Raw genomic sequence first — 12,248 nt, forward strand, 5'->3', positions numbered from 1 at the left:
TTGAGCCTTTTTTTTTTTCTTTGAGTTAGGGTCTTGCTATATAGTTCAGGCTGGCCTTGAACTCACTATATAGCCCAGGTCGACCTTGAACTTTGCAGCAATCCTCCTGTCTCAGCCTCCTAGAATTCTGGGATTATAAGCATATGCCACCATGGCCAGCTCAAGCACATTTTTTTTTTTTTTTTGTACCAGGGATCGAACTCAGGTCCTTGCCTTGTGAGGCAGGTGGCAGAACCACTGAGTTAAATCCCTGGTCCCTGGAGCACTTATAGTATATTATATTTCAAAAAAAAAATTTTTAAAGCCAGGCATGATGGAGCATAACTATAATCCCAGCACTCAGGAGTCTCAGGCAGGAGGATCACTGTGAGTTCAAGGCCAGCCTGGACTACCTAGCAAATTCAATGTCAGCCCAAACTACATAGAGAGATCCAATCTCAACAAACAAAAATCACCTACACACACACAAAGGCATGTAAAAATTTCAGTCCTTCCCCACTCCACCCAAAGCCAGAAAATGCTTTATCAATGCCAAATTTTAGCAAATACATGAGACATAAGAATTTTCACATCTTCCTGGTACAAATACATACTAATTCAACCAATTGGAGAGCAATTTGACAAACAGTAGCAAAGTTAAAATGCACTACTAAGGTTTTACCTGAATTATAAAACAACAAATTTGTGTATCTTTTTTAAACATTTTAACGAATCATTTTTTGTAATGTCATTAAAAATTTACTCTTAGAAATTTTGAAATACACATTACATTATTATCATACTCACCCTGCTTTACAATAGATCTCAACAAATTTATCCTAGCTGAAACTTTGCATCCTTTGACCAATGTCTCCCTACTCTCTGTCTTTCCCCACCACCGCCTTATCCGTTTTCACTAGGGTACCGAGTCTGGGTAAGGGGGACATCAACAACAGCACTAAAGGACAGGAGATTTAGCTCAATGCTGCCGCCTGCCTCACAAGAACAAGGTCTGGAGTTGGATCCCTGATACAATTTTACTCGGCAACAACAGCACTAAAATTTTGTGACTGGACACATTTATATTCTTTAAAAGCCTAACATAACAGAGAAAAAATGTTGTGTCTACTTACAGCCCCAGGGACAGCATGAAACACATGCACAGTAGGCTGAGCACTCTGCTATGTGCCTCTGAAAAGGAGAATTCCTAGGCAAAACTATAATCGGAGCATTAAAAAACAAAAAGGACTCCGAACCTGAATAAAGAATGAATTATATTAGGAGCAACGAAGAGTGGGAAAAGGGACTGTCTCATAGTTAATGCAGTACTTTTTTTAAAAAAATATTGTGATAAAAATTATAACACAAAATATGCCATTTTTTATTTCAAAACTTTCCCACTTTTATTTAAAATTTTTAACAGTGAAGAATTAGGGTTTTTTTCCTCATTGAGTTTATTGGTTCATTTTAGGTATACAGTATAGTTACATTCATTATTGGAGTCTTGTACCTTTATGTGACAGGTCTCAGTTCTCATTTTTTCCCCTTGTCCCTGCCCTCCCTTCACCCCCTCCTCCCCTCCCCATTTACAAACACTTCATTTCCATTTTTTCATTTTCTCATATTTCTTTCTTTCCCATTATTCCCTTTCCCCTACCCTTCCCACTTTCCCTACCCCTTTAGCCCCTTTCTTCCTGTTTCACATTGTCCATTATCTCATGAGGACCTTATGTACTATTATAGTTTATTCACACCAGAGAAGCTATTTGGTATTTACACATATGTGACTTATTTATTTTACTTAGGAGTATGTCCTCAATATGTATCCATTTTCCTATGAATGACTCTAATTTCTCATTCTTTATGGCTGAGTAATATTCCATTTTATAGAAAAACCACATCTTCTTTATCCAGTTTCCAACTGATGGGCAAGTGGGCTGGTTCCAAGTTTTAGCTAACAATGAAGAATTTTTAAGATGTCATTAAATTCTATTTGCTATACAATAGCCATCTAATTCCAAATAGTATATACAGTATAGTAACCGTTTAAAGATGTAAAATAGTTCTAATTATTACTATAAGAATTTGACAAAATACAAAACATCCTTGCCATAAAACTGACAATGTAGCTTAAATAGCTTATAGGATTTCAAAAATGCCTCCTGAAAGAATGAGAGAGCTAGGAAGGAACATCACACAACTACAAGACACATACTTCCTCTGTGTCAGACTGCCACCACCTAATGACAGTGACTTATGATACATAAGAAAATATAGTATGCTCTTTAGAAGGAATGAAATGATACCTCTCCTGCTGGGCATGGTGGTGCACGCCTGTAATCCCAGCAGTTGGGAGGATGAGGCAGGAGGATCGCTGTGAGTTCAAGAGCAGCCTGGGCTACGCAGTGAGTTCCAGGGCAGTCTGAAATGCATAGTGAGACCCTGTATCAAAAAAAGAAAAAAAACCCAAACAAACAAACAAAAGAAATGAGACCTCTCCCAAAGTCCTGAAGAGCTTTTCAAAGAACATAACCTTAAAATGCGTAAGATCATTGATACGACATGTTAAAGGATTCCCCTAAATTACAATACCCTCCTCAACTATAAAGACAAATCAAATATAAACACACTTGTATATTCCAGACTTTGTTTATCCACTCATCTGTTGAATATTTGTGTTGCTTCCACATTTTGAATTATATATAATGCTACAGTGAACATTAGTGGACAAGCATCTGTTAGTCCCTGATTTTTGTTATGGCCTGGTTTGGTCTGGTTTGGTTTTAGTGCTGAAGATTGAACTAGGACCTCACAAACACTAGGCACACACTCTACCTCTGAGCTCAACTTCCAGCCCAATTATTGTGGTTTTGATTTGCTTTTCCATAATAATCAGCAATACTGAGCATATTTTATGGAGCAATATCTATTCAGATTCTTTTGCCATTTTTTAATTGGGTCATTTTTCTTTTTTGTTGTTGCACTCTAAGTTTTTATTTATTTTGGATATTAAACCTTATCACATATATGATTTGCAAATACTGCCTCCCATTCTGTAGGCTATCTTTTCATTTCCCTACTAGTGTATTTTTATGCATAAACTTCTTTTATTTTGATCAAATCTATTTTACTATTTTTTTTATGCTGTTCTCTGGTACCACATCTAAGAATCCATTGCTAAATCCAAGGTCATACTGATTTGCCCCAATGTTTTCGTCTAGGAGTTTTACTGTTTTAGCTCTTATATGTGATTCATTTATCTATCCAGTACTTTTAATTAACTAATGATACATGTTTATCAAGTACACTTCAATGCTATGACATAGTTATACATTGTAGAATGATTAAATCAGGCTAGTTAATATATCCATTGCCTCAGATATTCATTTCCTTGTAGTAAGAATATTTCAAATCACTTTTTACAATCAGTTGAATATTTTGAAATAGCTAGCAGAGATTTTTGGATGTTCTCACCCCAAAGAAATGATAATATTTAAGGTGGCAAATATGTCAATTGCCCTGATCTGATAAATATATGTTGCATGAATGTGCTTAAATGTCACACTATGCCCCATGAATAGGTTGAATCATTACATGTCAATTAAAAATAGAGGATGGAAGTACAGTTCAGTGATGGAGTGCAAGCCTAGTATGTGAAAATCCCTGAATTCAAATCCTGACACCACAAAAATCATCTTTTAAAGGAAAAAAATCTACTCTGAGCAATACTGAAATATATAATGCATCATTACTACCTGTAGTCACTATGCTTTGCAACAAATAAGAGAACTTAACTCTCGAAGTCTACCTGAAACTTTGTATCCTTTAATTAATACCTCCTCTTTCCTCGGCCACTCCCCACATCTGCTTCTTTTGATAGGTGTAAGTAAAATTTCTTTCATAAAGTTATCATATAAACTATCTAAAATCATTTAAAGAAAATTAAACACAGAGTAAAATAGTTTGGAATCTCTTAATCTCCCTACTCTCCTCTCCTGACTGAACATCTGCCTGGATCAGCACCAGTGACCACAGGTGATCTACTGACAGCCACCTTTCAAAGGGAAGATGCTGTTGGAATAACTACCCTTAAAAGCTGTTTAAAAAGAAGGCTATAAGTGTAAGTTAGTGGTAGAGCACTTGCCTAACATGCATGAGGCCCAAGGCTTGATTCCTAGTGCCAGGGTATGGGGGAGACCCTTGTATTTTCATACAAAGCCACACATCCTATGATACACTTTAAATCATTTCCATATTGTTCATGATATCTAATAAAATATAAATGCTAAGTAAATAGTTGTTAATACTGTATTGTTTGGGGAGTGATAACCAAAAAAGAATGTCTATATGTGTTCAGTGCACTTTTTAAAATTCTCAGTCTGTACTAAGTTGAATCTGTGCAGGTGTTATCAGGATTCAGAGTGTTTGGACTTCTTCGAAAAACCTTTCCAGATTCGTATTGTCCGGAATAAAGAACTGTCATGCAAAAGGAGTGAGGTTTTACATTTATTAAAGGTAGGAAAAGAAATAGTTTCTGCAGAGTGAGTGTGGGCCACTTAAATGTAGGAAACAAAGTATACTTTGCAGAGTGAGAGCAGGCTACTGCAGAAGACAGAGCAGAGTGGCAAGGAGGTTACTGGAAGCTATCTTTTGTATCTCCCGTTCCTCAGTTCCTCAGGCTGACACTATCTAGGCTGTCCTATCAAAAATTTGCTTGATCGCCTGCTAGAAGAATTGAAGAAAGCATTTTCTGATTGGTCCTGGGCTCAGGTCTTGGGTGCTTGTGTCCTGGATCTTTGTGGTTAAAGGGTCACACCCACTTGGCCAACTGCTTGGCCCCACTCTAATCTCCTGTCTCAGATGTGGAACTTATGAATACTAAAGGCTGGCTGTGTATACTCCACGGTAGTAAGCTAACGCTGAAGAAAACAGATACGTTCCAACAGTAGATACTACACAAACTTCTGATATAGGTATCTCTAATCAGCTACAGAGGTTTGACTTACTAGCATTTGTGATTATAAAAATTTTTTCAATAGTGAAACTAGTGGCTCAAGAACAATAAAGGTTTTTCCATCTATGCATGAACAGGGTATGAAAATCCAGCAAGCCCCATTATCTGCACTCTTAGGAATGGCCCATGATTTCTAAATAATCTCAAGTTGAGCTACTGATTCAGAATTTTCATGGATATATTTTCCCCCCAGTACTTAGGACTGAACCCAGGATTTCTTGCATGCTAGGCAAGTGCCTGCCCACTGAGCTATGTCCCGAGCTTAGATCCACAGACATGTGATTCCACTGGCCAACAAGCTGGATCCTGCCTCCTAGATGACTGATGCATTAAGGCGTTGCAACACCTAAAAGAAGAAAGAGCACAGAGCACAGATCCCATGGGAGGTCTCTTTTGTATTCACCTATTAGTATATATTTGTGCGTGCATGTGACTGAAATTGATCTAAGATTTACTATCACCGTGAACAGACAGAAGAGTTGAAGAGAGGAGACACAGACATCATTAACAGAAAATTTTACAGATTACTGCTATTAATAAAAAAGAATCTAATTTGTAACAGAGGCCACTCCTTTGGGATTTAGTCCTTTGCAGAGTTACTCCCCCTCCTTTCACTGTCATTCTAAATTCTAAAGAAAAGCTGCACCTGAATGATTTTCATGTTAACTGCTAAATAATCAATTTTCTTTGGGGTGTTTAGGATTAAACCCAGGGCCTTTGCGCTGAGCTACATCCCCAGCCCTTTTTATTTTTTAAGACAAGATCTCTTTCAATTGCTAAGTTGCCCAGGCTGTGCTAGAGCTTGGAATCCTCCTGTTTTAGTCTCCCAAAGTACTTACATAATCTCTCTCTAGACTTACAGAACCCAAGACATCTGGTGACCTTCAGCTGGCCTCATGTATAACGCCCTCTTGTTTTGCCTGTGCATCAGCTAACACAAGGCATTTAAATTGCTATGAAGTTTAACTTGCAGAAAAGCAATATGCTTGTCTAAATAATTGTAGGAACTAGCCTCAAGCAGTCAAGGTTGATTGCAATGTTCTGTCCAGTGGGAGAAAAAAGGGATACATAGCCTGGCAAGGTGGTGCAAGCCTGTAATTCCAGGAGGGTAAGGCAGAAGGATCACAAGTCCAAGCCCTGCCTGAGCAACTTAGTAACACCTTGTCTTAAAGGAGAATAAAAATATGAAAGGGCTGGAGACATAGCTCCTCATGCAGGCCTTGAGTTCATAACGTAGACACATGTCCTGGACGATGAAGACCATGCCCAGCATGTAGACTTTCTACCCATCGTCCCGTTTTGCCTTCTTTGCCTATGAAAGCTCTTTCACACACTGAGTTCCCTAAGATCGGCTTGTTTTGGAGGACAATTGCCCCACTCGTGCTCTTTAGATTCTGGCCTACAGATATATTCTATTTCCTTCCCACCAACTCTCAGTTCCTAAGTATTGGCTTTTGATTAGCAGGCAGATAGGCTTGTGTCTGGTAACAAATTGACATACATGAGTTCACACTTGACAAATGGCAAAAACAAATCAAAAGCATGTCCATCTAAAATCAGAGCCCATACTCTTTCCTTTATTTTATATTAGCTTTCAGAACTGTTACTATTATAAATGTGGTGCTGGGAATCAAAGTCAAGACCTTGCACATACTAAGCAGTGCTTTACCCTGGGCTACATCCTCAGCCCTCTCTAAAAATTATGACCAGCTGTTTTCATTATCATTGTTAATTACTAGTAGTGACTATTTCTAGATCACCTGGTTTTCATTTTCTGTAAACTCGATATATAAAAATCTAGGGCTTTCCAAAAGACAAATGATACAATACTTCAGATTCTTCATTCTGTGAAAGGTCTAACAAGCTTTTATCCTTCTCAAAAGGAAGCTCTTTTAGTCCACTTAACATGTGATTTAACTTATGAAAAATTAATATCCAGCAAAGAGAGCAGTGAGGATAGGGAGTTGAAGAAAGAATGAGTAATCCAATTGGTGGGAATGTAGAGAAGGGCTGAAAAGAACTTTGGAAAGGTAATTTTGCTATAATTCCATATGACTGTGCCTTTTTAGGCCACCTCTGCTTAGTCTTAGAGTGCCTAATCAAAAACACAAATACGAATCCGATTAAGACTACATGACCACCACCTGCCTCACAAGCTCAAGGTTGTGAATTCGATCCCCGGTACCAAAAAAAAAAAAAAAAAGACTATATGAGACTGAGGGTGTAGCTCAGTGATAGAGCACTCACCTAGAATGAATGCAGCCCTGGGTTCAATTCTAAGCACTGCAAAAAAAATAAAATAAAATAAAAAAGACAGTGCAAAATTTTAAAAATATTTTCCTTGTTTTAACTTAGATACATGTCAAAGGAAAAATTACAGCAATTTGGTTTAAGAATCTTTATTGTCTGTTTTCCATTTTAGATTTGAACATTTCATTCTGTGAAGTAGAATTTGGGGGGAGGGGTACCAGGAATTGAACTTGGGTCCTTGTGCTTGCAAGGCAGGCCTCAGAACCCCTGAGCTAAATCCCCAGCCTAGTATAGTTTTGATGCTCTTAGCAGAAGTTGGTTTTATAGACAGAGAAGACTGAGAAAAGCAGAAACAAAGCACAAAGAATAGATTGGCTATTTTAAAGTTACTTCTCTTATAAGAAGGGGATAGGGAAATAGAAAAATTATTGACTACTTAACATCACATTGGACTGGAGATGTAGCTCAGTGGTGCCGCCACCTGCCTCACAAGCGCAAAGTCCTGAGTTCGATCCCCGGTACCAAAAACACAACAACAAAAAAATCACATTACTTGAAATCACTTACTTTGTGTAAGGATTAAAGCAGAGGGAATTCATTATCATGACAATTGAAACTGACCTGTTTGGGGAAGTTGGCTGTTATCTCTCATTTCTCCTGGTTTCTTGAAATATCAGATAAAGAGCTTAATTTTTATTTGAAACTGTAGGATGAATGACTCTGTTTTGATGTTTAGTTTGATCTGCTGAGGCCATATACAAGAACTTAATCCAACACAAAGCTCGCTAGACTGTTAACAATCATAGAGTGCATACTTAGTTGTGCAGCCCTAAACATGTTTAAATGTTTATACGCATACAACACTGCCCAGAACAAAATACAGAACATTGCCAGCAACCCAAGATGTTCATTCCACCTTCTTACTAATACTCTCCCCAGCCCCAACAGAACTTACTATTCTGACTTGTATCACCAAATGGGTTTGCTTAATTGTACTTGAACTTTTCATGTAAATGAAATATACCGTTTTGCAATTTCCTTTACATACCTTTATGTCTGTGAGATTCATTTATTTTACTGCAAGTAGTAATCATATATTTCCTATTTCTGTATGGTACTCCATTCCGTTAATATATACCTTAATTTGTTCTTCCATTGAGCTGTGGAACATTTGGATTGCTTCCAGTTTGGGGTGTGAAACATTCCTGAAGAAACCACTGTGATAGAAATTCTTCAGGCAACGACCAGATAGATGACATCGTCCATCTACGAGGAGGTAGAAAAGCAGGCAAGTTTGTGAAGGCCTATAAAACAAGACACAGAAGCTTATAAGGGCTATTCAGCCTTTAGAAACCAAGACGTTAGTCCTAACTTTTATATCTAACATTTTCATCACTAGTAGGTAAATTTTCTGAGGTGTACTATATGTTTGACTTGGTAAGCTATCCAAAACTTGGCAAAGAACAGATCTCTTCCTTTACCAACCTTCTCATGAGGGCATGGTCAAAATTTCTACTCTCACCTGTTATCCCAGCACACCTGTTAATAGCGCACACCTGTTATCCCAGCCCTCAGGAGTCTGAGGCAGGAGGATCGCTGCAAGCTCGAGGCCCCTGGGCTACATAGTGAGTTCAAGGTCAACCTTGAACTACATAGCAAAACCCTGTCTCAAAAAAAAAAAAAAAAAATCCTCTTTTCCTTAACTAGCTTGTGTAATGCTTCCACACACACAATTCACATCTTGACTTACAATTACGTGTGTTTTCTGTCTATAAAAGTTGTTACAACTCCCTTCTTCCTTGGAATACAAGTTCAAAACAATTTGAAGGGCTGGAGATACAGCTCAGTGGCACCATGCCTGCCTCACAAATGCAAAGTCCTGAGTTCAATCCCCAGTCCCAGAAAGAAAAAAAAAAGCAGACAAAACAATTTGAATCTGTGCTCCTGGGCCTAAGTTACTCACATTGACTCAGAACAAATAAGTCAGTCTTTCTCATTTTAAGCGTTCTTACATCCTCACATGTCGCGAACGGGCAACGCAGAGCACTGTCCAGCAGTGCCTCAAACCTGAAAGAGCAGCGATGTGGAGATGGGGCAGAGAGAAAGGAAGGACGCCAAGACAAGAGTGTGAGTCTGATCAAAGCGACGTTTATTGCAAACAAGCATCAGCCTTTTAAAGGCACATCAACAGGAAACACCTGACTCCTACAGCTAACGTCAGATCTTTAACAGGAAGTACCTGACTCCTACAGATCTCTGGCTATCCGAGTTTCTCTCGTGCAGGGTCAGAAACAAGTTTAACACGTGTAGTCCTTAAAGAGGAACAAATGTTATCTTTCAAAAAGCCAATGGGCCATGGTTGGCTTCCCACACTCACACAGATAAAATAAAATGTGAAATTGCCTCAATTTTTCTCTCATAGTCACTCAAAAATTTCTTTATATCCACTCTGCAGTCTTCCTCAGAAAAACAAATTTTAGCCCACACTTAGTAAGCCTTCAGCTTGTGCCTGGGGGCATCTCACTCTATCTCCCTTACACTGGGGCCTAACCCTGCTAGATGTAAACTCCTATCTTCAAACTTATTGTCTCACGTATGAGTTAATTAACTTATACAGTATTTCCTATTTTCTACCTGTTCTTAGTGGATAAAAGTTCTTCATTTTATGTTTTTTGAGGAGCTATGGGGTGGGGTGATTGTTAGGGTTTTTTTCTTTTTACTAATGCTAAATAAAAATCACAAGAGGCCACCATTTTAGACTAAATCCCTGCTCTAAGCCCCAACAAACCAAGATAAGAATTAAGAATCATTCAAGCTAAGGCTCCATATTGCCAAGCTAAAACTGATTTTCTGAGAAATAAGAATTAGAATGATAGTCAACTTCTGAAACAGGCCAGTTTCAATTGGTAATTGGTGTGATAATGAAGTTCTCTTTGCCTTAATTTTTTTTTCTTTTGGCTATAATGAGAAAGGTGGACTTAACTATTTTATTTTTTCTTTTTCTCTTTCAAATTTTAATTTTCACTAGTACATGTCTTTGTTACGTTCCTCATCACTAAGACACAATATCAGACACCAACAACTTAAATCATGAAAGGTTTATTTTGGCTCAAATTTCAGTAGTCTCAGTCTTCTCACAGTTGGCTGGCTCCAAGGCAGGATGCACAGGAGAATGGCAAAAGTCTAGCTCCTCACATCAGGATGTACACGAAGTAGAGAGAGTCTGGGGAGGAGCCAAGGAGGGAGACACAGCGTCCAGGCCACACCCCTCGGTGACTCACCAGAACCACCTACCTACAACTCAGATGTACTGCTCACGTAGCACAATCATCTTCCCAATACAGGAGCTCTGGGTGCCACTTTAAATCTAAACCATAGTAGCACATGTTTGCAGTACATAATGATTATATTCAAGTAAATAACCTGAAGTTAACCGGGTATTTTCTATTTTGCTGCCTCCCTGACCCTGGTTTACAAGGAAAGTGACTTTGGGTTTGTGGGGTTCTGGGGTTTGAACCCAGGGCATTGGTACATGCCAGGTAAGTGTTCTACCACTGAGCCACACCTCCAAATACTTTTTGTAGATAAGGAGATTTGCTACATTGCTCAAACTGGTTTTGAATTTGAAGGTTCAACTAATCTTCCTGAGGCAGATTAGGGCATGGTCTGTCAATCACAGAGATCCAAGACACTTGTGCAGGACAGGTCCCAAGCCTTGCACCTAGGACCAAGCAGGAAGTGCTACCTTCACTTCTTCCGGTGTGAAATCAAGCAGGTTTTTGATAGGGTAGCCTACATCTGACCTCAGCCTGAGGAATGGGAGATACACAAGGCATGGATCATTAAACTGTGGCTATTATGAGCTGTCCTTTTCCCAATAGCCTGCTCTCACTTTGCAGAGCATACTTCTTTTCCTACCTTTAAAAAATGTAAAACCTCACTGCCTCTTTCCTGTCTAGTCCAGTTCTTTGCTCAGGACAACAAGAACCTGGAAAGAATTTCAGGAAAGACCCCCTCCCGCCGTACTCCAGAACCCCAGTAACATTTCTGTTGTCACCAGCTAGTGCGGGTCTTTGCTTTTAGTAATAATGGAAATTACAAAAAAGGAAGTAATTTTGTTCCCTGATTTTATTACTTCCTTACCCTCTCAAGGAACATGTGCCTCCCCTCCCAACCGAAGGAAAATGACTTGAAATGACCAACTCCCTTGTTGTCTCTTCCTGCTGTCTTCAACATTCTTGTCTATAAAAACAACTTCCTTTTCTCTGCCCATCATAGAATGTATTCTATCTTATAGAGTAAAATGTCCAATTCTAAAATGGGGGGCTATGAAAGTTATTAAATTTGTTATAGTTTTGTCTTTCGATTCTACTGAATCCCCAGTGCCAGAAAGGGCATCTGGAACATGGTAGGTGCTCAGTAAATATTTCTTGAGTAAATGAAAGAAGGATTTTAAAAAAAAGGACGTTGTAATTGCCCACTTAACATTCCTTCCTACCTGGATTAGACTGAGTAGCCACACCTACTCAGTGAAACCCAGGAACTGTTAGGAAAGCCAGTTCTATCCCCCACTGTGAAGCAGGCAATACAGTCTATCTAGATTAAACCACATAATCCTATTTCTGCCCATTGTACTGCAGCCCAATTTTAGCCCATGAGATTGAGGGAGAAATTTACAGAGTGATCCTGAAAGACAGGTTTTCTTAATCTTTTGAGAGACTTTCTGGAAACCTCCATCCCCACTTCCCTCCCACTCCATCGCCAGCCCCATCCTCAGCCCGTAGGAAGAAAGAAGATACCCAGAGTTTGTTGCAAGTATCTTGTAATGTGACATGAAGCCAGGCTCTGGAGAAAAATGCCGCATGGGAGGCTGGGCGTGGTGGCAAACGCCTGTAATCCCAGCACCCAGGAGATTGAGGCAGGAGGATCGCTGTGAGTTCAAGACCAGCCTGGGCTACATAGTGAGTTCCAGGGCAGTCTCAGCTACATAGTGAGACCCTGTCTC

The 12,248-nt window shown here is 39.1% G+C and overlaps 1 long non-coding RNA gene across 2 annotated transcripts in view; it reads right to left on the bottom strand.

Moving 5' to 3' along the window:
• Positions 1 to 2,370: 2,370 nt before the first annotated feature.
• The window catches only part of LOC104861101, a 22,258-nt gene continuing 12,380 nt past the window's right edge, over positions 2,371 to 12,248 (bottom strand). Inside the window, exons 2-4 of one of the 2 annotated variants that reach the window (XR_779904.2) lie at positions 9,207 to 9,310; positions 8,382 to 8,547; positions 2,371 to 2,401 (exon numbers count right to left, since the gene is read on the bottom strand). This is a non-coding gene — a long non-coding RNA (uncharacterized LOC104861101). Of the gene's footprint in view, positions 2,422 to 8,381; positions 8,548 to 9,206; positions 9,311 to 12,248 lie in introns of both variants that reach the window. The other variant, XR_779903.2, reaches the window with a different exon arrangement.

Source organism: Fukomys damarensis, unplaced genomic scaffold (assembly GCF_012274545.1).
Source record: "Fukomys damarensis isolate Sample0158 unplaced genomic scaffold, DMR_v1.0_HiC HiC_scaffold_5, whole genome shotgun sequence".
Classification (NCBI taxonomy): domain Eukaryota; kingdom Metazoa; phylum Chordata; class Mammalia; order Rodentia; family Bathyergidae; genus Fukomys; species Fukomys damarensis.